The sequence below is a fragment of the Hyperolius riggenbachi genome, chromosome 11, assembly GCF_040937935.1.
Source record: "Hyperolius riggenbachi isolate aHypRig1 chromosome 11, aHypRig1.pri, whole genome shotgun sequence".
In the NCBI taxonomy this organism is placed as follows: domain Eukaryota; kingdom Metazoa; phylum Chordata; class Amphibia; order Anura; family Hyperoliidae; genus Hyperolius; species Hyperolius riggenbachi.
This window is the reverse complement of record NC_090656.1, coordinates 25,939,496-25,962,805: the sequence shown is the minus strand read 5'-3', so window position 1 is coordinate 25,962,805 and position 23,310 is coordinate 25,939,496. Positions and strand designations below refer to the sequence as shown.

Here is a 23,310-nt window from a genome sequence, read left to right as displayed (position 1 = left end):
TTTTCCTATACTTAACATTGAGGCAGAAACGCATCCGCAATCCAAAATCAGCAGCAGCCCGGGAGTATGCGTTTCTGCAAAACGCCTCCCGCTCTGGTGTGCACCAGCCCATTGAAATACATTACCCAAGCGGATCCGCACCCGCAAGCAGATCGCAAACCGCAGCCGAACCGCTCTGGTGTGCACTAGGCCTAAGTGTAGATAGTGTAGATAAAAGCCAAAACCAGAGGTGTAGAAATTGGGGAACAGGCTTGCAGATTCTGGGGTCCTAGGGCTGTAAAAGGTCCTAATGACTTACCTTACCTCCGGATACATGTCTACTCGAGAAGTTGTTTTTGTGACTTCACTTGTGGAAGGTGGAGGATATCATGGCCATACCGTATGGGGGAAGTTACTGTATGGTGGCCACGCCCGTTATATAACCAGGATTAGGTTTCTGAAAAGGCTCCTAAACTTCCGGCACTAGTGGGCGCCCAAATTGCATTCTTTGTACTCTATATGTTTCCTGGTTCCAGGGTGTATAAAAACTGTATTTGCTTCCGGTGTACAGTATCTGTTTCCTGGTTCCGATGTACAGTTTCTGCTTCCTGAGATTCTGGTGTATAGTATTTTTTGGACTATAAAACTCACTTTTTCTCCCCTAAAAATGGGGGGAAAAAGTCACTGCGTCTTATAGTCCAAATGCAGGGAGTTCCTGACTTGTGAACGCCTGTTAATACGAACCTCCAACCCGCTGCAATGTCGGGAACTCCCTGTACTGTGCCCGTGCAGAGGAGGTCACGGGGCAAACAGAGGACACAGCAGGACACAAAGGAGCATAGAGGAGGACACAAGGGGGACACAAAGAGGCATAGAGGAGAACACAAAGAGGACAGAGGCAGATACATGGGGGACACAGGAGGACATAAGGGGGACATGAGAGGACACAAGAGGTACAAGGGGGTATGACGTACAAAGGGGGCATACTCCACAAAATACCTCTTCACCATGGATGCACCAGGTTAAGTATATATTGTTTCCCCCTGGTTTTTGTCTTCTAAACCTAGGTACGTCTTATGGTCAGGAGCGTCTTATAGTCCGAAAAATATGGTATCTGCTTCCTGGTTCTGGTTTACAGTATCTACTTCCTGGTTCTGGTGTACAATATCTACTTCCTGGTTCTGGTTTACAGTATCTACTTCCTGGTTCTGGTGTACAGTATCTGCTTCCTGGTTCTAGTGTACAGTATCTGCTTCCTGGTTCTGATGTACAGTACCTGCTTCCTGGTTCCGGTGTACAGTATCTGCTTCCTAGTTCTGGTGTCGAGTATCTGCTTTCTGGTTTCAATGTACAGTATCTGCTTCCTGGTTCTGGTGTACAGTACCTGCTTCCTGGTTCTGGTGTACAATATCTGCTTCCTGGTTCTGGTGTACAGTACCTGCTTCCTGTTTCTGGTGTACAGTATCTGCTTCCTGGTTCTGGTGTACAGTACCTGCTTCCTAGTTCCGGTGTACAGTATCTGCTTCCTGGTTCCGATGTAGAGTATCTTCTTGCTGGTTCCAGTGTACAGTATCTGCTTCCTGGTTCTGGTGTACAGTATCTGCTTCCTGGTTCTGGTGTAAAGTACCTGCTTCCCGGTTCCGGTGTAAAGAATCTGCTTCCTGGTTCTGGTGTACAGTATCTGCTTCCTAGTTCTGGTTTACAGTATCTGCTCCCTGGTTCCGGTGTAGAGTATCTTCTTCCTAGTTCCGGTGTACAGTATCTGCTTCCTGGTTCCGGTGTACAGTATCTGCTTCCTGGTTCTGGTTTACAGCATCTGCTTCCTGGTTCCTGGTTCCGGTGTACAGTATCTGCTTCCTGGTTCCGATGTACAGTATCTGCTTCCTGGTTCTGGTGCACAGTATTTGCTTCCTGGTTCCTGTGTACAGTATCTGCTTCCTAGTTCCGGTGTACAGTATCTGCTTCCTGGTTCCGGTGTACAGTATCTGCTTCCTGGTTCCAGTGTATGTTATATGTAAGGTCAAGGCCTTGAAAAACATCAGGCAGGCACGGGTTCTCAGATCTCATCATGAATTATGATTGTATCAGTATTATTGGTCAGTACTGAATTATCAGCTCAGACAAGTTCCCGTATTGTTTCAGCGGTGTTGTTTCTGTAAATTTGCTGCAGGTTGGGATTATCTCTTTCTTTGGACTCTGCTCTGCTTTCACGGCTGTCTGGTGAAGAGCTGTGTACAGTTGTCACATCTGACCCCCGCATCTCCAACCGTGAAATCGCCCGCAAACTTTCCACTCTTCCCACAACTTTCTGCTGCAACTTTTCAGAATGTGTGAATATCGCTTTGACAGTTCTCACTTAAAGAATACAAAATCCCGCCGCATTTGAGATTCTGTCTCCCAGAGCATGTCAGTACTTATTTGTGCTAGGCCGAGAACGACAGCGCAGTCCCCGCAGATCTCACCAAGGTCAGATAAGATCATTCAGAATCGATAACACATCCAATGGAGTGTCATCCTCACTCACTATTTATTAGATGGAGAAAACACCAGAATCACAAGTAAATATGAAGCCCCGTCACTTCCGCTTATGTCCTGCACTAAAAACCATCCAGTGACATTATGCTGACTTCACTCCGAGAAAATAGTTTATATTTATCGCCAAGGAGGAGGAAAACCGCAGACATGTCCAAACTCTTTTTTAACGCTGAAGTTCTCATTAGCTTGTGGTTAGACGATTTACAGCACATTTCTTGTCTCCGCAGAACTTGTATATCATAGCTACCAACAGTCCCTCTTTGGAACCTTGTCCCTCTGTCCCTACTTCTTCCACATTTGTCCATCTTTCAGGACTGATATACAGATATTGGGCTTGATTCACAAAGCGGTGCTAACCTACTTAGCACGTCTAAAGTCTTTAGGCGCGCTAACCAGGGTGCTAAGTAGGTTAGCACTGGTTTTCTCAATTGAGAAATCCAGTGCTAACCTGCTTAGCACCCTGGTTAGCGCGCCTAAAGACTTTAGACGTGCTAAGTAGGTTAGCACCGCTTTGTGAATCAAGCCCATACTGATCTATGTAAATATATGTATTTTATCGTGTGCATGAAAAAAGGGCGCCAGGAAAAAAAGGGCCCGGCTGGATAACGAAATATTAATAACGATAAACATCATTGTTGAACGTGGTTAACGATAAATCCCGTTTTTAAAACAGACGGGAGGTAATAACGAACATATATTAACATTAAAAAATCATAATTGAACAATACAGCTTAACCCAACCCTACACTCACACAAAACCCTCCCCTGGTGGGGATCCATCTGAAAATGGCGCCTGCGAATAATGGCGCACGGTGTTACCGCTAATCGCTTAACACTATTTAATGTTAAAGCCTTATCATTATTTAGGTCTGTTTATTTTATTGAAAATTAGTGTTTACACACAGAACCCTCTCTTTACCTATCCCTAACCTGCCTGGCGGTGCCTAACCCTAACCACTTCCCTGGTGGCGCCTGACCCTAAGACCCCCATGGTGGTGCCTAACCCTAACCACTTCCCTAGTGGTGCCTAACCCTAAGACCCCCATGGTGGTGCCTAACCCTAACCACCCCCTGGTGGTGCCTAACCCCAACCACCCCCTGGTGGTGCCTAACCCTAACCACTTCCCTGGTGGTGCCTGACCCTAAGACCCCCATGGTGGTGCCTAACCCTAACCACTTCCCTAGTGGTGCCTAACCCTAAGACCCCCCTGGTGGTTCCTAACCCTAAGCACCCCCCTGGTGGTGCCTAAACCTAAGACCTCCCTGGTGGTGCCTAACCCTAAATTTCACCTGGTGGTGACTAACCCTTACCTTGACAGTGTTACATTAAATCCATTCACCATTTTGCAGTTAAATAACGTCTGCAGTTTGGCTTATGTAGGGCGCTATTGATAAATAATGTTACTGTGCGCAATTTTTCTTCTTTTTTCCCTGTGCGCCATTATTATGCCGTACTAACGATAAATAGCGATAAGCGTATCTTTTTAATGCGGCGCCATTTTTATGCATAGGCGCTGTGCGCCATTATTCACTAATCCGCCCTGGTGGTGCCTAAAAACTAACCACTCCCCTGGTGGTGCCTAACCCTAACTAACCACCAGCCGCCCCAACCCCCGGTGGTGCCTAACCCTAACCACTCCTCCTGCAGAAACACCCTTTTATGCATAAAAACCATAATATCTTTGATAACGTAAAATCTGTACATACAAACAAAATAATGTGACGAAAACTCTAACGTTGCAAGTTTCTAAAGTGATAACATACTTCAAAAACTTTAATGTTCTAATGTTGTTGTTTTTTTGTTTTGTTTTTTTGCTTTTTTTTGCCGTATTAACGATAATTGCATTAGAGTCTATGGCATCGCCCTTTTCGTCCACCGGCCTCCGGCACCCTTTTTTCCTGCTACCATTTTATCTACTGAAAAATGTGTTTAATTGACTTTAAACTTAGTACTATTCCCCGGCTTTAAATGTATATATTTCTTATTTTCAAATGTTAATATAAAGGAAAATGAACCAGGATAGAAAGGACCAGTGTGGTTTAAATGATAAAATAACATTTTTCTTTTGAAATCTTTATGGTATGCATGACTAGGGGGCCTGCCTGGGGCATGATTAGAGGTGTGTCAGGGGTGTGGCTTAAGTGTCCCTCTTTCTTATCTCAAAAAGTTGGGACGTATGGTATATTATTATTATTTAGTATTTATATAGTGCCAGAATATTCCGCAGTGCTGTACAGAGTATATTGTCTTGTCACTCAACTGTCCCTCAGAGGGGCTCACAATTTAATCCCTACCATATAGTCCTACATTGTGTAGTGTGTGTATCATAGTCTAAGGCCAATTTTAGGGGAAAGCTAAAAAAATGTATCTGTATGTTTTGGGGATGTTGGAGGAAACTGGGGTGCCCACTGCCCAGAGGAAACCTACGCAGACACAGGAAAAACATACAATCTCCTTGCCCTGGCTGGAATCCGAACTGGGAACCCAGGGCTGCAAGGCGAGAGCGCTAACTACTACTACAACGCCACCGTGCTGCCCATGGTATATGGATGTAAATTTTAGTCTTCCGCAAACAATTCTCATCCAAACTAATTACTCCAAGTTAAAGAGACACTGAAGCGAGAATAAATCTCGCTTCAGAGCTCATATTCAGCAGGAGCATGTGTGCCCCTGCTAAAACGCCGCTATCCTGCGGGCTAAACTGTGTTTCCTTACCCCCCAAATCCCCCCCTGCAAAATCTACGACCAACTTAGTCGTAGATTTTGCTGCTGTTGAGGCAGGGCTAATGGCTGCAGCCCTGCCTCTCAGCGCCGTCTATCAGCGGCGCATCGCCGCCTCTCCCCCGCCCCTCTCAGCGAAGGAAGACTGAGAGGGGCGGGGGAGAGGCGGAGATACACGCTGACAGACGAGCGTGAGGCAGGGCTGCGGCCATTAGCCATGCCTCAATGCGGAAGTGATCCCCCGCTGCACGGAGGGGATTTGGGAGGTAAGGGACCCCCGTTTAGCCGCGGGATAGCGGCATTTTAGCAGGGGCACACATGCCCCTGCTGAATATAAGAGATTTATTCTCGCTTCAGTGTCTCTTTAACCACTTACACATCAGACACTCCCTTCTTTAATAAGCTAAGTTCACACCCTATTATAGAAAGCTAGGTTCACACAATAGAAGTTAATTGCCTAGATGTCTACTCAGAAAATCCCAGTGACAATGTTTTTGGTGATCCATCATGTTGAATCACTAACGACTGGTCTCTATTGTCCTTCTACAGGCAGCATGGTGGTTTAGTGGATAGCACTCTCGCCTTGCAGCCATGGATCCCCGGTTTCCAGCCTGGGCACTATCTGCTTGGAGTTTGTATGTTCTCCCCGTGTGTGCCTTGGTTTTCTCTGGGCACTCCGGTTTCCTCCCAAAAACATACAGATAAGTTCATTGGCTTTCCCTTAAAGAGGAACTTCAGCCTAAACAAACATACTGTCATTAAGTTACATTAGTTGTGTTAATTAATAAATAGGTAATATAATCTCTTACCCACCCTGTTTTAAAAGAACAGGCAAATGTTTGATTTCATGAGGGCAGCCATCTTTTTGGTTGAAAAGAGGTGACATGGAGCATGAGATACAGTTCCAACTGTCATGTGTGCTGATCACCCCTCCCAGTTGCTAGGCAACATGAATAACAACATAGGAAATCCCATCATGCTTTGTATAGCATCAGGGGAAAAAAGCTCGGGCAGTTTTCTTTGATGGGTGGAGCTTAGCTAAAAGTGCAGCTAAAAATGATGCTTTGGTAAGAAAAACAAAGTTCTGATACTGTGAAACTGTTAAAGAAACACCAAGCCTTTTCAGTGCTGCTGAGTAGATTTTTAGTCCGGAGGTTCACATTAAGATTGGCCCTAGACTGTGATGGACATAAGACTATGGTAGGGATTAGATTGTGAGCCCCTCTGAGGGACAGTTAAGTGACAAGACTATATATACTCTGTAAAGCACTGTGGAAGATGTCATCGCTATATAGATACTAGATAATTATAATTCTACTGTAGTCCAGGAAGTAGGGTATCTCTTACTCATCCTCCCCCTTTCCTCTCTCCATAAAACAAAATACCGAGCAGTGCGTATGTAATGTAAGTCTCTATGTACCATCCCAGATCTGGTTTGGCTTTCATTTTACTTTTTACATAATACACACCCCGACCCCATTGTATTTAAAGAGTAACTATCCATCTGAGGCTCCACCATAAGCATGTGGACATAAACAATATCATCATCTGCTCTGGAAAAAAGTAGGCAGTTAAAATCTGACAGATCCGACAGGTGTTGGGCCAGTCCATCTCCTCATGGGGGATTCTCAGGGTTTTCTTTGTTTTCAACAGCATTTCCTGAATGGCAGTTACCAACTGCCAAAATGAGAAACCAGCCAGCCTCCCTAACAGCAGTTAGACTTAGCAACTGCCATTCAGGGAGTGCTTTTGAAACCACAGAAACCCCTGAAACCCCACCCCCTTCCACCTGAGGAGATGGACTAGCCCAAACCCTGTTGGTTCTGTCAGATTGTAACTGCTTACTTGTATAACATTGCATCATTCCATCATATTTCCAATTTCAAACCACACACTGTATTGTAAATAATGAAACAGAGCAGAGCTAATGACCTTTTGAACTCCCCTGCAGTAAAACCTTATCTGAAGCTGCTTCTCACTGTTTCTTTGCTGTATATTAGTGCTTCAGAAAATAGGGCTGTCTCTGACCAAGTTAGTCGGAGAGCTCAGGTAAGCGCTTTTGCATAGATAACAAGTGAAGTTTTTTAACTCTTCCTGTACTGGAAACAATATCAGAATCTGTTCTTTGCTACTAATGATTTTTTATTTCTTAGCTGAACAACACATACAAATAATTACCTCATAGGTTTATTTTCACTTCAGATTCCTTTTAAGATCCGACAGGTTTTGGGCTAGTCCATCTCCTCATGGGGGATTCTCAAGGTTTTCTTTGTTTTCAAAAGCATTTCCTGAATGGCAGTTTTGAAATCTAACTGCCAGAATAGTAAGAAACCAGCCAGCCTCCCTAACAGCCGGTAGACTTAGCAACTGACGTTGAGGAAATGCTTTTGAAAACAAAGAAAACCCTGAGAACCCCCGCATGAGGAGATGGACTAGCCTAAAACCTGTCAGCTCTGTCAGATTTTAACTGCTCACTTTTATTTTTTTGCTGCAGTGGTCCTTTAAAGAAAACCTGAACTGAAAATTAAAAGTCAAAATAAGCATACACAAGTCATACTTACCTTCCATGTAGTCTACTCCTCAGTGTCTCTCTCCTGTCCCGCATCCTGTTTGTCCACTGTGATCAAGGGAATTTTCCGTCCTCCATTTTGAAAATGGCCATTACCCACAACAGCTTTCTGGTCAGCACACTGTTAAACTGTAACATGGCCCACTTGAGCCATAGGGAAACATGGACATTACCGGGCACATGAGTTGTCCACTCAGCTATAACTGACAGCAACTGATATATAACTGACAGCAACTGATATATTTCAGATCTGACAAAATATTGTCAGAACTGGAAAGGATCGATGTCAGAAGAAAATGGTGAGCTTCTGAGAGGAACTGATGGCAACGTAACTATGTAATGTTCATTTGAAGTTACCTAATGTGTTTATTTTAAATAATTTTCGTCAGTACAGGTTCCCTTTAAATAAAAAAAAAAAAACAAAAAAAAAAAACATGCTATGAGATGGACTGTCCCTTTAAGCCTTCCCAAGAGATACAGAGTGAAAATGTAGTCGCCATCCCACTGAAAAGTATTAAACGTGAAAGGAAGACAAATATAAACGATTGTGAAGCTGCCGCCTCTCCTTAGTAATGGCGAGAAGCGTCTCTGCGTTATGAATGCAATCCAGATAACCACCAGCCTCAACCCGCGCTCCGGCTAGAATTGAATGTGAATCGCCCATTACTCATCCAATCTCAGGTTACATTTTGATGAATGATTCGGGCCGGGAATGGGCAGACCTCGTCTTTTTCCCTTCTTTGGGTTCTATCGCTGTGGAGCAAATGAAACCATTTCCACGGCCGGCCTGGATGAAATGTACAAATATTACCTTTCTCGCGACGGCCGCCATCATCATCATCACACGTCGCTGATTTCACCGCGGACCGCAGCCGCTAATTCCCTCACTGTAGGCGAGAGATTGCGCGACGATGGAGCTCTGAGAGTGGAGCGCAGAACATGTTTACTGGGGAGTCTGAAAACAAGATTGAGGGCACTTTTGTTTAGCTATAGCCACAAGTGGGATTGCCTTGTCCCATTTCGTACAATTACTGACCATTTACCGCGATAGTCTGATACCGTCCAGTCAATGACCGCTGGTATCATCTGTCAATAGAAGGTGATGATGGTTTTTAAATGACACCTGAGCTGAGAGCGATATAGAGGTTGACATATCTATTTCCCTTTATACAATGCAGATTGCCTGGCTGTCCTGCTGAGCCTTAGTGATGATTGTTAGCTTATTATGCAAAGTTTCACGTAAATTTTTGGCGTTGTTACGATTTGGACATTCAATTGATTTCAAGCAATCCATTCGTAATTTTTGTGTAATTTTGCTCCGACTTGCGCCGTGGTTAGTAGCAAAGCCTCCATACGTGCTATTGTCGCCACAATTACAACATACAGTATGTTAAAGGATACCCGAGGTGACATGTGACATGATGAGATAGACATGTGTATGTGCAGCACCCAGCACACAAATAACTAGGCTGTGTTCCTTTTTTTCTTTCTCTGCCTGAAAGAGTTAAATATCAGGTATGTAAGTGGCTGACTCAAACAGGAAGTGACTACAGTGTGACCCTCACTGATAAGAAATTCTCCTTTTTATCTGTTTCTTGGTCTCAGAAGCCATTTTCTGCTAGGAAAGTGTTTTATAGTTGGCATTTCTTATCAGTGAGTGTCACACTGTAGTCACTTCCTGAGTCAGGACTGAGTCAGTCACTTACATACCTGATATTTAACTCTTTCAGGCAGAGAAAGAAAAAAAGGAACACAGCCTAGTTATGTGTGTGCTAGGCACTGTACATACACATGTCTATCTCATCATGTCACATGTCACTTCGGGTATCCTTTAAGGGGAAGGAAGGGAACAAGTAAGAAAAAAAAATACAAAAAGAACCTGCAGTTTTTGAGAAAATCGATTTTAAAAATTTAAAGAAAAATGTTTTTTAAACTCAGAAAACCATTTTCCTTTGCATTTTTAAAATCAATTTTCTCAAAAAACTACAAGGTATTTTTGAGAATCTTTTTTTTTTGCAATTTTCCCACTTTTAACATACGTAGCAAATTGTGATAACGATAGCATGCAAGGGAGCTTTGCAAAAAACGCTAAAGCTCATGTTACAATTTCACATAGTAATTGCGAATTATGATGTAAAATTATGATTAAGCGGAAATTGTGCTCATCACTACTGAGCCTCAGTTTCTAATACTCTTAGGCCTAGTTCACAATATAAATCACCAGCGATATCGCAAGTGATTTATGGAGCGATTTTGAAAGTGCTTTTCTAAGCGCTTTCAGATCGATTTTCACTTAGAAAAGTGCTTTTCTAAGGCCCCATTCATACTTAGAAGCCCAAAACGCCGGCGACTTTTGCCGGCGTTTTGCAGGTGCGTATTTCCGCAATTTACCCGCAGAAAAATCACTGAACACTGCTGTGATTTTTCCGTGATTGCGTGTAGCGCTTCTATAGCCCTGAAACGCGATCGCCGGGAAATCGCCTGAAAATGGTGCAGGCTATGCGTTCGCGTTTAGCGTTTTTGGGCGTTTTGCGGCGATTAGCGCACATCAAAATATGCATGCGGATGCGAATTTCGCATGCAGTTGTATGCGAATTCTCATGCGAATTCGCATACAATTTTGCATGGATGACTATGTATGCAAATTTAACCCATTCGCGTTCCGTCGTTTTCACTTGAGAAATGTTCACCTCCCATTCTATAGCCTATAACTTTATCACTACTTATCACAATGAACTGATCTATATCTTGTTTTTTCCGCCACCAATTAGGCTTTCTTTGTGGGGGGGGTGGGTACATTTTGCTAAGAGCCACTTTACTGTAAATACATTTTAACAGTAAGAATAAGAAAAAAACGGAAAAAAATCATTATTTTTCAGTTTTCAGCCATTATAGTTTTAAAATAATACATGCCTCCATAATTAAAACTCACGTATTGTATTTGCCCATATGTCCCGGTTATTACACCGTTAAAATTATGTCCCTATCACAATGTATGGCGACAATATTTTATTTGGAAATAAAGGTGCATTTTTTCCGTTTTGCATCTATCACTATTCACAAGTTTAAAATAAAAAAAACATAGAAATATTTCATCTTTACATTGATATTTAAAAAGTTTAGACCCTTAGGTAAATATTTACATGTTTTTGTTTTTTTTATTGTATTTTTTTTTTTATATTAAACATTTTATTTGGGTAGTTTTGGGAGGGTGTGAGGTAATCAATAGGTTTATAATGTAAATGTGTGTTGATTTTCATTTTTTTTTTAACTTTTAGTTGTAGTATTACTTTTTGGCCACAAGATGGCGGCCATGAGTTTGTTTACATGACGTCACTCTAAGCGTAACACACGCTTAGAGCGACGCATGGGGAACGTTAGAAGCTGTCGCTTTTTCAGCGGGGGAGAAGAATCAGTGATCGGGCACCATAGCCCGATTCACTGATTGCCTGCACACGCACGATCGGCCGCGGGAGCGTGCGGTAGCGCGCATGGTTCCAGGAACCAAAATAGGTTAACCATGGCAGTGCCTGTGTGCTTTTCCATTGCTTCTATGAGAAATCGTATGCGAATTTGCATGAAAATTTGCACGCAAATTTCCTATTAAATACATTGTATGCGAATCGCATAGCGGTATGCGGTATGCCAATTCTGATGGCTCTGCTGTGTAGATCTTTTCTGCACAGAAAAACGCTCAGAAATCCTGACAAGTGGAAACAGTTCCATTCACTTGTATTGTCTATGCAAATCTGCATGCAGAAAACACATGCAGATTCGCTCTAGTGGAAATGGGCCCTTAGCCATAGATCCTGAGCAAGCATGAAGATCAGGTGCTCTGACTGAAGTCTCTGACCCAATTAGCCACATGCTTGTTTCAAGTGTGTGGTTCAGGAACAACTACATCCAAAGATATCACCAGGATGCCAGGCAGCTGATATTGTTTAAAATACGGGGTCTCCTCCCCTGTCGGATTCGGGGTCCCCTGTCCCAGGCTGCATGAGGTCCCAGGAAACGTACCGCTTTTAGCCGCGGGACGTCCCGGCCTCAGGACTCTGGCCACCGTACATTGCATGAACTGGCGGCGGCGTCTACTAGACGCTGCACCAGTTCATAGCCCGCAGCCCCGCTCCAACCTCCATAGTCTTCCGGCAGGCAGAGCAGGGCTACGGGAAGATGGCGTCCGAAGCCCTGTACTGGAGACTGCGCGCCAGAGGCCGGCCGGGAGAGGAGACTTCTGTCAGGTGAGTAAATTTTTTTTTTTGCTGAAATGTGGCCCAAGTGGTGTTTATTTTCTGCTAAAATGTGGCCCAAATTGCGTTTATTTTCTGCTAAAATGTGGCCCAAATTGTGTTTATTTTCTGCTAAAATGTGGCCCAAATTGCATTTATTTTCTGCTGAAATGTGGCCCAAATTGCGTGTATTTTCTGCTGAAATGTTGCCCAAATTACGTTTGTTTTTTGCTGAAATGTTGCCCAAATCTCATTTATTTTCTGTTAAAATGTGGCCCAAATTGCGTTTATTTTCTGCTGAAATGTGGCCCAAATTGCGTTTGTGTAACGATTGGTGTCAGCAAGTAAAAGAATTCTGATTATTAGGTGATCTGCAGTATCACCTATAATGCAGATATATACCTGATTATATGGTGGTCTGCAGAATCACCAATAATACAAGTATACAGACAGTTACTGTGATGGTGAAGTATAGTGCTTGGTGCAACAGTAGTACTGATAGGTTTAGCTATGCCACACCAGAGGAGCTGGTGGGCACTAACAGTACAGAGCCTCTCACCAGAGACAATGGCCCTCTGGTGAGAGTAGATTAGTCAGACTAAATGAGTTGGCAACAGACTGGCAGATACGGTACAAAGTCAGAAGACAAAGGCAAGAAGGTTATAACAGGCAGAGTCAGCAACAAGATCAGATGGGCAGAAGTACAGAATCACTGAGAGTAAGAATGGTCTGAACAAGCAAGAGTCATACACAGATAATACAATAATAAATATGATAATGGCTATCAAAATCCTAACACTGTGTGAAATCCCTGGTTTCCTCCCGGATCAAAGCACACAGGATCTATCTACGGTCTGAGCGCTAACACGAAGTATTCGCAACAGCAGACAAGTTGCGAGTGATTCCGAGTGGCTTAAAAAGCAGAGGAGACCCCTCCGACATGCCCCTTCTCATCAACCAATGAGGAGTGCCGAGCGTCTCCTATGACGTCAGCCAACCGGCCGGTCAGCTGACGCGCCTTCTCCCCGCATAAAGGTCTCGTCTGTGCGCGCGCACACGCGACATTGCGACCCTATGTGCTGCTGACAAATCCGTCCTCGGCGTGCTAGACGCCCGAGGACCGGACAAACTGCTCGGCAAAGGTAGCTGCGGTGTTATCGCCGCTCACCGCAGCTGTCACTCCTGTGTTTGTTACAGTTTATTTTTTGCTGAAATGTGGCCCAAATTGCGTTTATTTTCTGCTGAAATGTGGCCCAAATTGCATTTATTTTCTGCTGAAATGTTGCCCACATTGCGTTTTTTTTCCTGGTGAAATGTTGCCCACATTGCGTTTATTTTCTGATGTCTGGGGTAACTGTTGCTGCATTTATTATTTAATGATCATAGTTGGCTATATTTGCTGCTCTGGGGTTACAGTTACGCTCCACCCATACAATGTCATGGCCACGCCTATTTTTCCTCCCCTCCCCTTCCCCCGTCCCAGGTTGGACCCAGAAAAATCTGGTCACTGTATTTAAAAGGAAACAAATATGGCAGCCTGCATTTCCCTCTCACTTCAGGTTCCCTTTAAACCAATATTCAGTGAGAAGTGACTATCTTGAGTAATATATTGTAAATCTCTTGTACAAATCCCGTGCAGTAGGCCCGCAGCCACACAGACAGTGATACTGATTACAGCCCTATTTTAAAAGCAGAACTAAAATTAACTGTTGTGCCTAGTCCGTAGTCTTACACTTATTATACACGTATTATTGGGTAAAGCTCACGTCTCTTTTATTTTCAGGCCGTCCTTCGGGAAGATCGATTCTACAGCACTTCGTAGCTTGAGTATTGTCGCTACTGTGCTTTATTTTGAACTGAAAGAAAGAAAAAAATGGAAAACTTGAAACCCAACTAGATGGCCTACATCACAGATGGACAAGAAACAGCAATTACAACAACTCAACCACCTGGACACACAATGGTGACTTGTGGAGGTATTGAACCCTGCTGTCTACAAAGACGCCAAGATAATTGGTTTGCGAAACACTCCAAAGTCCAGGAATAACCGCTCTTTATTGACACAGAAGAGGTTTTGAAAGGAAAAAAAGAAAGCAAGGCCAGTTTGAAAATATATGATTTGTCTGCCAAGCAACTGAGCATTTTAATGGTAGAGCTTTCATGGTCAACATTTCTGCAGTTGTTGGTGTAAATGTCAAGGGTAGGAAGGAGTAAGCCAGTTTAAGTTAACAAGGAATGCTTAAAGGGGTTCTTCCGCGAATGAGGGAAAAAAGTGGTTTATGCTTAAACAGCCTTCTAAAATAGTGTAAAAAGTTTTTTTTTTAAATGAATGGTTTCATCAATATAACATGTATTGTAAATAGTGACGTATGAAGGACTGGGAGGCTAATCCATTTGCTATGGGTGTTTTTTTTTACTTTCTTTTACAACCATAACTGCTGTCTACATAGTTTTCAGTGGTATAACCCACTTCTAGCAGGAATTGCTCTTACAGCCCTAACTGCTGAGCTCAGCTGAGTTGTTGAATATATGTTTACATTGTTGCTAGGCAACCAGACCCATGCAGAGACTCGTTTGGTGAAAAGAGTCATAAGCAGCTGGGAGAATCAGTCCCATCTACTCCATATGATTCTTTTGTCAGATTCGATTCAATTTGATTCGATTCATTGATTTGATTTGATTCAATCTGACATGTCAGATTCATGATTCGATTAAATTTGAATCGAATTGAATCGAATCATGAATCGGACATGTCAGATTGAATCAAATCATATCAATGAATCAAATCAAATTAAATCGAATCTGACAAAGAATCATATGGTGTAGATGGGACTGATTCTCCCAGCTGCTTATGACTCTTTTCACAAAACGAGTCTTTGCACGGGTCTGGTTGCCTAGCAACAATGTAAACACATATTCAGCAGCTCAGTGCAGCTCAGCTATTAGGGGTATAACTGCGATTCCTGCTAGAAGTGGGTTATACCACTGAAAACTATGCAGGCAGCAGTTATGGTTGTGAAAAGAAAGTAAAAAAAAACAAAAACCTAACAAATGGATTAGCCTCCCAGCCGTCATCCGTCACTATTTACAATACATGTTATATTGATGAAACCATTCATTTTTTTTTTCTTTTAAATTACACTATTTTACAAGGATGTTTAATAGTTTATGCATAAACCACTTTTTATTTTTTTCCTCATTCCTGAAAGAACCCCTTTAAAGTGGTCACGCACTGGTTGTCATTTTTACATTTTTTTCATTTGAGAATCCTGATCATTTTCTTTGCTTGAACAAAAAGACTCATCGAAACCCACTTGTATTCCATTTTGAAACAATCACAATAAAAAAAATAAAGTAAAATACAAAAATAGGATTGCAAGTAATAATCGTCAGAAATAAAAATTTCTTTAGAGTTGATCGGAAATTACATGTATATGAGGAGCGGTATTTTTTGCATGCATCAGTGGGAGTAATTCCAAGATGTTACACAGCAAGCCATAGTGACATGTGAGGCCAGCATTTGCTTTGTACAATGCCTTGCAAAAGTATTCAAACCAGCCCCCCTTCATTTTTCATGTTTTGTTGCCTCACAACCTGGAAGTAAAGTATCCCTAAACTGAGAAGCAGTTTGTTCACTGTTCATAACATTTTATGTGTGGTGCATATGTCAGCACTATCCTCTCTGTCTAGTGCACCCCCATGTGGTCAGCCAAAGTCTTCCAATGACTAGAATATCGAATATGGGTGGGCAGGAAGTGGCAGTTATCATCCCTAGGAACACCCCCGATCACGCCCCCCCTTAACCTATTTTGGATCCTGGACGTAGAAACTACTTCCAGGAACCATGTGCGCTACCGCGCGCTCCCACGGCCGATCGCGCACATGCACGCGCACTGCCGGCCGCGGATTCGGTAGCCACGGAATCAATGTATCGGGCTATAGTGCCCGGTCACTGATTCCTCTCCCCCGCTGAAAAAGCGACAGCTTCTCTCGGAAGCTGTTCTTTTTCTGGCCGTTTCCTCCCCTCTGCGTCACTCTAAGTGTGTTACGCTTAGAGTGACGTCATGTAAACAAACTCATGGCTGCCATCTTGTGGCCAAAAAGTAAAACTACAACTAAAAGTAAAAAACATTTAAAACAGCAGACAATTACATTATAAAACTATAGTTTACATCCCACCCTCCCAAAAATACCCAAATAAAATGTTTAATATAAAAAAAAACATTACAATAAAAAAAAAAATGTAAATATTTATCTAAGGGTCTAAACTTTTTAAATATCGATGTAAAGATGAAATATTTCTATATTTTTATTTTATTTTAAACTTGTAAATAGTGATAGATGCAAAACGGAAAAAATGCACCTTTATTTCCAAATAAAATATTGTCGCCATACATTGTGATAGGGACATAATTTTAACGGTGTAATAACCGGGACATATGGTCAAATACAATACGTGAGTTTTAATTATGGAGGCATGTATTATTTTAAAACTATAATGGCTGAAAACTGAGAAATAATGATTTTTTCCGTTTTTTTCTTATTCTTCCTGTTAAAATGCATTTACAGTAAAGTGGCTCTTAGCAAAATGTACCCCCCAAAGAAAGCCTAATTGGTGGCGGAAAAAACAAGATATAGATCAGTTCATTGTGATAAGTAGTGATAAAGTTATAGGCTAATGAATGGGAGGTGAACATTTCTCAAGTGAAAATGACGGAACGCGAATGGGTTAACTCCTAAATAAATAACCTGGTTAAAAAAACACCCCACAGCATAACTCACCTACTCCAGGTTCCCATCGCTGCCTCTTTTGACCCATCAGCTCTCCTGTTCTGCCGCAGTGTACTCTCCTGTCTCCTTAGTGCCGGCATTTTCACAGCAATGACGCTGACCCAGAAGTATCTCCGAAGTACTTCCAGGTCAGTGCCATAGCTGTGAAAATGCTGGCATTTAAAAGAGGGCATGGCAGCGGGACGGTAGAGCTGATACTGCGGAAGAGACAGTAATGGGAACCTAGAGTATGTAGTAGGTGAGTAATGTGGGATTTTTTTTTATCAAGTGAATTTTAAGATTCAGGAGCATTTTAAAGTGGATTGTTTAAGAGTTTACACCATTTCATTGATGGAACATGCCTACAGGTTTGAAGATGTATTATTTGGCTATTGTGAAGCAAACCACAAATAGGACAACATTACTGAACATTTCAGCGTGCGTATCTAGTGACCCACCCTAAAGTCAGTGCTTTGTAGAGCAACCTTTTGGCACAATTAAAGCTGCAAATTGCTTTGGATAAGTCTTGCCACATCTTGCCACTGGGATTTTTGTCAATCCCTCAAGGCAAAACTGCTCCAGCTCCTTCATGTTGGATGGTTTCACTTGTGAACAGCAATCTTCAAGTCTTTATTGAACAGCACAAATTCTCTGTTGGATTGAGGTCTGGACTTTGACTAGGACATTCCTCACATTTAAATGTTTGCTCTTATACCACTCGAGTTTTGCTTTAGCAGTATGCTTCAGGACATTGTTCTGGGGAAAGGTGAACCTCCATCTCAGTCTCAAATCACTGGCAGGCTGACTCAGGTTTTGCTCAAGAATTTTGCTGCATTTTGCACCACCATCCATCTTTCCCTAGACTTGGATCAGTTTACCAGTCCTTTCTGCTGAAAACATCCCCCATAGCATGATGCTGCCACCACCATGTTTCACTGTGGCGATGGTGTTCTAGGGGTGATGAGATGTGTTGAGTTTGTACCAGCCAAAAAGTTTAATTTTAGTCTCATCTGACTAGAGCACCTTCCTACATACATTTCGGGATTCCCCCACTTGCCTTTGCCTTTTGGCAAACTCAAAACGTGCCTTCTTATTTTTAACACAAATTTCTTTTTTTCTGGCCATTCTTCTATAAAGCTCAACTATACGCCGCTTATTGTGGTCCTATGGACAAATACTCCAAAGACTGTGTTCCTTGCAGAGTTTTCAGCAGCATTGCCATTCACCTCTCCCGGCAGTTGTGCGCCTCCGTTGTCCATGTGCTTTCATTGTCACAGTAACGCCTCTTCTCAGTGACCCGCCTCTTGTCATTATGTGATAATATGTGCTGGGTCATGGAGGAGAGGCACCTCTGTGAGAATGAAGACAGAAGTGCACAGATCCATGGAGGAGCACATCTGCCAGGATGGGTGAGTGGCAATGCTGCTAAAAACTCTGCAGGAGCCCCGGGACAAATATTAGGTTTAGGGGAGATCTGGGGGGCTTAAAGGGACACTATGGCAAAAAATGTTAACATTTTATATATGTGCAAACATAGACAAATAAGAAGTACATTTTTTCCAGAGTAAAATGAGCCATAAATTACTTTTCTCCTATGTTGCTGTCACTTACAGTAGGTAGTAGAAATCTGACAGAAGCGGCAGGTTTTGGACTAGTCCATCTCTTCATAGGGGATTCTCAGCAAGGTTTTTATTCTTTATAAAGGTATTCCCTTAAAAGGATTTAAACAATGATGCTGGCCAGCTTCCTTGCTCGGTACACAGTTTTTTGGCAGTTGGACAGAGCAACTTCCATTCACTAAGTGCTTTTGAAAATACATAAATCCCTGAGAATCCCCCATGAAGAGATGTCACTTCTGTCATATTTCTACTACTTACTGTAAGTGACAGCAACATGGGAGAAAAATAATTTATGGCTTATTTTCCTCTGGAAAAAACATACTTCTTATTTGTATATGTTTGCACATATTTTACATTTTACAATTTTTCGCCATAGTGCCCCTTTAAAGTGGACCCAAATTAAAAATACAAGATTGCAGGAATAAAATCTATTTTCTTAATTATAATAATAAATAGCAGCCTTTTTTTCAGCTGCATGATGACAAATATAACATATTTTACATTTATTGGAGGAACCCCCCCCCCCTTCCTTTCATATTGCGGGGACAGAATCCAGCGAAATGCTTGAGTAGGTGGTGTCCGGCAAAGGAGGAATTTCTAATGGCGGCCACCTATATAACCCTAGTTATGAAAAGAGGAGGGTGAAAAGCATGCACTGAAATGCTCATAGGCTTGAAGTAGTGTTTATTTATCTCTGTATGTGTCAGAGTGGTGCAACTAAATATTTTGAATTAAAAAAATGTTTGGTTTGGGTCCGCTTTAAGAGGCCCTGAGAAAATTGCCTAGTTTTTCCCTATGGAAGCGCCGTCTTCATTTTGTCTTTTGAATTTCTTCTGATAGCTCAGTATACAAGCCTTTTGGAGGCATACGATCACTTACAACGAGTGTGAAAAAGATGTTCCCCTCTTTACAACAGAAAAAGCAGCTCACAGAAGGGTTTAGATTATTTACAGGATGTCTAAAGATGGAACAAATTGAGCCTAACATTCACAGCGGAAAGTTCCGATCCCAGCTCCATCGTTAAGCCGGCGGAGCGCAGTGCCTGTGAAACGCGTAGTGTGAAGCAGATCTATTATGTATAATCTAAGGAAGATGAAAAGGTTTGAGACCTCTCCAAAAATGTGTCATTTTTAAGTAATGTAGCAAAATTTTAAATCAAGGTGCTTAAGCTCTGAAAGTTCAAAATCTCAACGTGAAAGGACAGTTTTCTTGAGGGAGCGGCCAGGCTTATATCACAAGGCTGTGTAAAGGTCTCACATATGTTATAGTCTGGCTGCGTAATGACCTGGCCAGGATGTGAGAACATTTAGATTGTTTCAGATCAAATACAAAGGATAAAAAATACTGTATTGTTTAGTTTACATTCTGATTTTGCAATCATATTTCTTCCCCAGCTCAGGCAGCTGATTGTGTTGAGTTCCTGGTGTTGAGCCATGATTATTATTACTAATAAACTTTATTTATAATAAGCACTGTACAATAGATAGGGGAGATATTACAGCATTAAACAATGTTACACAGGGACTTTACAGAGTTAAACAACAGTACTCAAAATTGTGATGTAACAATAAACAATGGTGGGCAGATAGCAATGTAGGGATAAATATAGCAGATGAGTCACTGAGTCCATATGATGGTGGTGAAGAGCACATGGGGAGGAAGGCCCTGCCAAATAGGCTTACAATCTAAGGAGAGGGGGAGAGGGACATAAGGAGGAAATAAGGAGGGGTAGGGTGTATGTTTAACCTTCCTGACGGGTATGGACGAACCTGACTCATCCATAAAAAACTAGCTAGGAACGGTAAGATGAGTCAGGCATGTACAACAATTATAAAAACTCACCTGCGGTGCTGCTGGCGTGCGGGATCCCTCGCTGGCACCTCAAGGTTTCCTTGCGAGAGCACTCCCGACTTCCTTTCAGTGATCCCTGCTGCAATCTCCATTCTTCCATGTTCGTCACTTCCTGTCCCTCAACAATCACATGGCCCCCGATGTAATCCTCTGACGACGCTGCACGCGCCCCCTGGTGTCGGGTGCACGCAGCATCATCAAATCGGGCGGCAAATTCATTTTTTTATATTGGATGCAATACAAACATCTGTATTGGATTCAATTAAAAAAATTATAAGTGTTCGAAAAAAAAGGCTATGGCCAGCACTACTGTAGCAAACATTAAAGTAAAAAAACAAAAAAGAAAAAAAAAGTGATTTTTTAAAAAAAATATTGTATTCATGCTTGCGGACAGCTTGCGAGACAACAACTTGCAAGAGGTCTGCAAAAATGCTTACAATATAAAGAAACACTTAAGAAAATGGTACCGATTTTGGTACAAACAAATCTTGCATAGATTAAATGCCAGGGAGTGGGAGCTAGGAAGATGTCTGGCAAGCAATGGTAAAAAATTAGTCTTCAATTCTGTTTGAATAAGAGTTTTTCAGTGTGTGTGTGTGTGTGTGTGTGTGTGTGTGGGGGGGGGGGGTTCCATACTGTAGATGCTGCTCTGGAGAGGTCCTGAAGCCTCACAAGTGAACAAGCGATGCAAGGGATAGAGATGGGCAGAACAGTTCGCTGGTGAACAGCTCCCAGCAAACATGGGGCTGTTCGCCATTTACGGTTAACACCATTTTTTTTTTAAATTTGCGTTTGCATTTTTTACATTGAAGCCACTGGCTGCCGACTTTAGCGGTTAATAGCAAAGCCCCCTTACGTGCTAGAAAACACCAAAGCTTCCCCCCCCCCCCGAGCCCTTGTCCAATCCATGAACAAGGGGCCCTTCCCCACCTCCGGTGCCCCAGGAGAAGTTGGGGGTCGACGACACTCTGGGGGGTTCATGGTGAAGGGGATCCCCAGATGCCCGCCCCCTCCCAGGAGAAAGGAGTATAGCCATATCCACAAAAGTTTAAGTGAAATAAAAACACAACAATGAAAAAAGTCCTTTCTTATTCCTAATTAACCCGAAATACTTACCTGTACCTTTAAAAAATAGTCCCCATGCCATTATCCTCGGAAATTATCCTACACCAATATCCTCTATCTTGCAATCTTCTGTTACATTGATTAAAGATCTCCGTGCACCCGACGCTGCACAGAGATGCTCACCGCGCAGCTCTCAACTAAACTAAGTTAGCTGACAGGAAAAGCATCTTTATATTTCCCTGCAGGGCTCCCCATTGGTTTCTTAACAGACCAATGGGCATCAGGACCTCCTTAACCAATGGAAAAAGACCTTCTTAACATACCCTCCAAATCTGGCATGTCTAGCACGTAAGGGGGCTTTGCTATTAATCGCGGCCGGTGAAACATTTCCCACACTCTGCACGAGAACTTTCAAATCAATTTTCTCAAAAACTATACAGTCTTTTTGAAAAAAAAAATGTTTCTCTGGTTCCTACTGTCCTCCTCCGCCTACCCTGAAAATGTGCTGTTTCTAGCACGGAAGGGTGTTTGGTATTCACCCCTAAAATCAGCGGCCGTTTGCCTGCCATTTAAATCTATGAAGCCTGCTGCGAACAGCCAGTTTGGGAACATTTATGGTAAATTAACGTTCCCGTTTTCGAACCGAAAATTTGATGTTCGGGCCATCTCTAACGAGGGATGGGCAACATCTGTAGAGTGTTGCCGCGGCAGAGAGGGTGGGTTGGTGTGTATCTCTGAACAACATCCGAGATGTACAGAGGGGGAGGAATGGTGGATGGATTTGTTTGCAAGGCAGAGAGTTAAATTTAATTCTGAAATGGAAATGGGGCCTGTTGCACAGCGCAGGTGATTCTCTTATGAAAGGTTCTCTTTATGCGTTGGTATATCAGATTTAGATTTCATGTTGCTGTGTATGTGGTGGGTCAGCCAGTTACATTAAGGCCATGTGCTTCCCTGACCTTCACAGCCACCGGAGTGTTATTTGTGCATGTCGATTAATTTTATATCCTCACCTTTGCCATTTTATTTTTGGTATTTTGTTCTCCAGCTATTTTTGTTTGTCGACGTAATTTGAAATCTTATAAATGCGATAACCTTTCCTTCGGTGGCGGCAAAGTGGTGCACCAGGGCTGTAATCACAGAGGAACCAATATCGCGCTGTGTTTTTCCTCTGGTGACATTCCAGGTGACCCTCATATGTTCGCAGCAAGGTTCAGCCGGATTCTTCTGCAGGAATTAAAACCTGGTTATAATACAAAGCACAACAAGTGTAAAATGTCAAAAACTTGAAGGGATTGTGTGTTATATGAAATAATAAAAATGATCATGATGGGGATGGTGACAGCAATACTACTGTGGAAATTAATAATGTTCATAATAAAAGTGATAAATGGGTACAAAAAAAGTTATATACAGATCTGCACTAATAAAATAAAATAATTATATATAAACACAACAGTAGCAATAGTAATAATCATTTTATGTGAAACTTACACTCTCATCCCATACTCATAATCTGATGTCCTACCATACTATTATTATGTATCTATAAAGTCACTGACTGTCCTCAAAGGAGCTCACAATCTAATCCCTACCATAGTCATAGTCTAATGTCCGACTGTATTAAATATTATGTATCTACTTAGCTCTGACAGCTTCTGTAGCACTTTACAGAGTACATAGTCATGTCACTGACTGTCCTCAGAGGATCTCACAATCTAATCTCTACCATTGTCATAGTCTAATGTCCTACCCAGGGCAGTTTCTAGGCTAAAATGTACCCAGTGCGAGGGTGTAAAAATTGTGCCCCCCCCCACGAAACCAGGTATAGGTGCCCCCAGTTTAGCCAGGTATAGGTGCCTGCAGTTTAGGTTAGCCAGGTCTAGTTGCACTCAGTATAGGTAGCCAGCTATAGGTCCCCCCAGTATAGGTAGCCAGGCATAGGTACCCCAGTATAGTTGCCCCCAGTAT

The 23,310-nt window shown here is 42.4% G+C and overlaps 1 long non-coding RNA gene across 1 annotated transcript in view; it reads right to left on the bottom strand.

Moving 5' to 3' along the window:
• Positions 1–22,563, bottom strand: part of LOC137537685 (uncharacterized) — a 252,184-nt gene extending 229,621 nt beyond the window's left edge. Inside the window, exons 1-2 of the long non-coding RNA XR_011024655.1 lie at positions 22,353–22,563; positions 13,801–13,890 (exon numbers count right to left, since the gene is read on the bottom strand). This is a non-coding gene — a long non-coding RNA (uncharacterized lncRNA). The remainder of the gene's footprint in view (positions 1–13,800; positions 13,891–22,352) is intronic.
• Between the last annotated feature and the right edge of the window lie 747 nt (positions 22,564–23,310).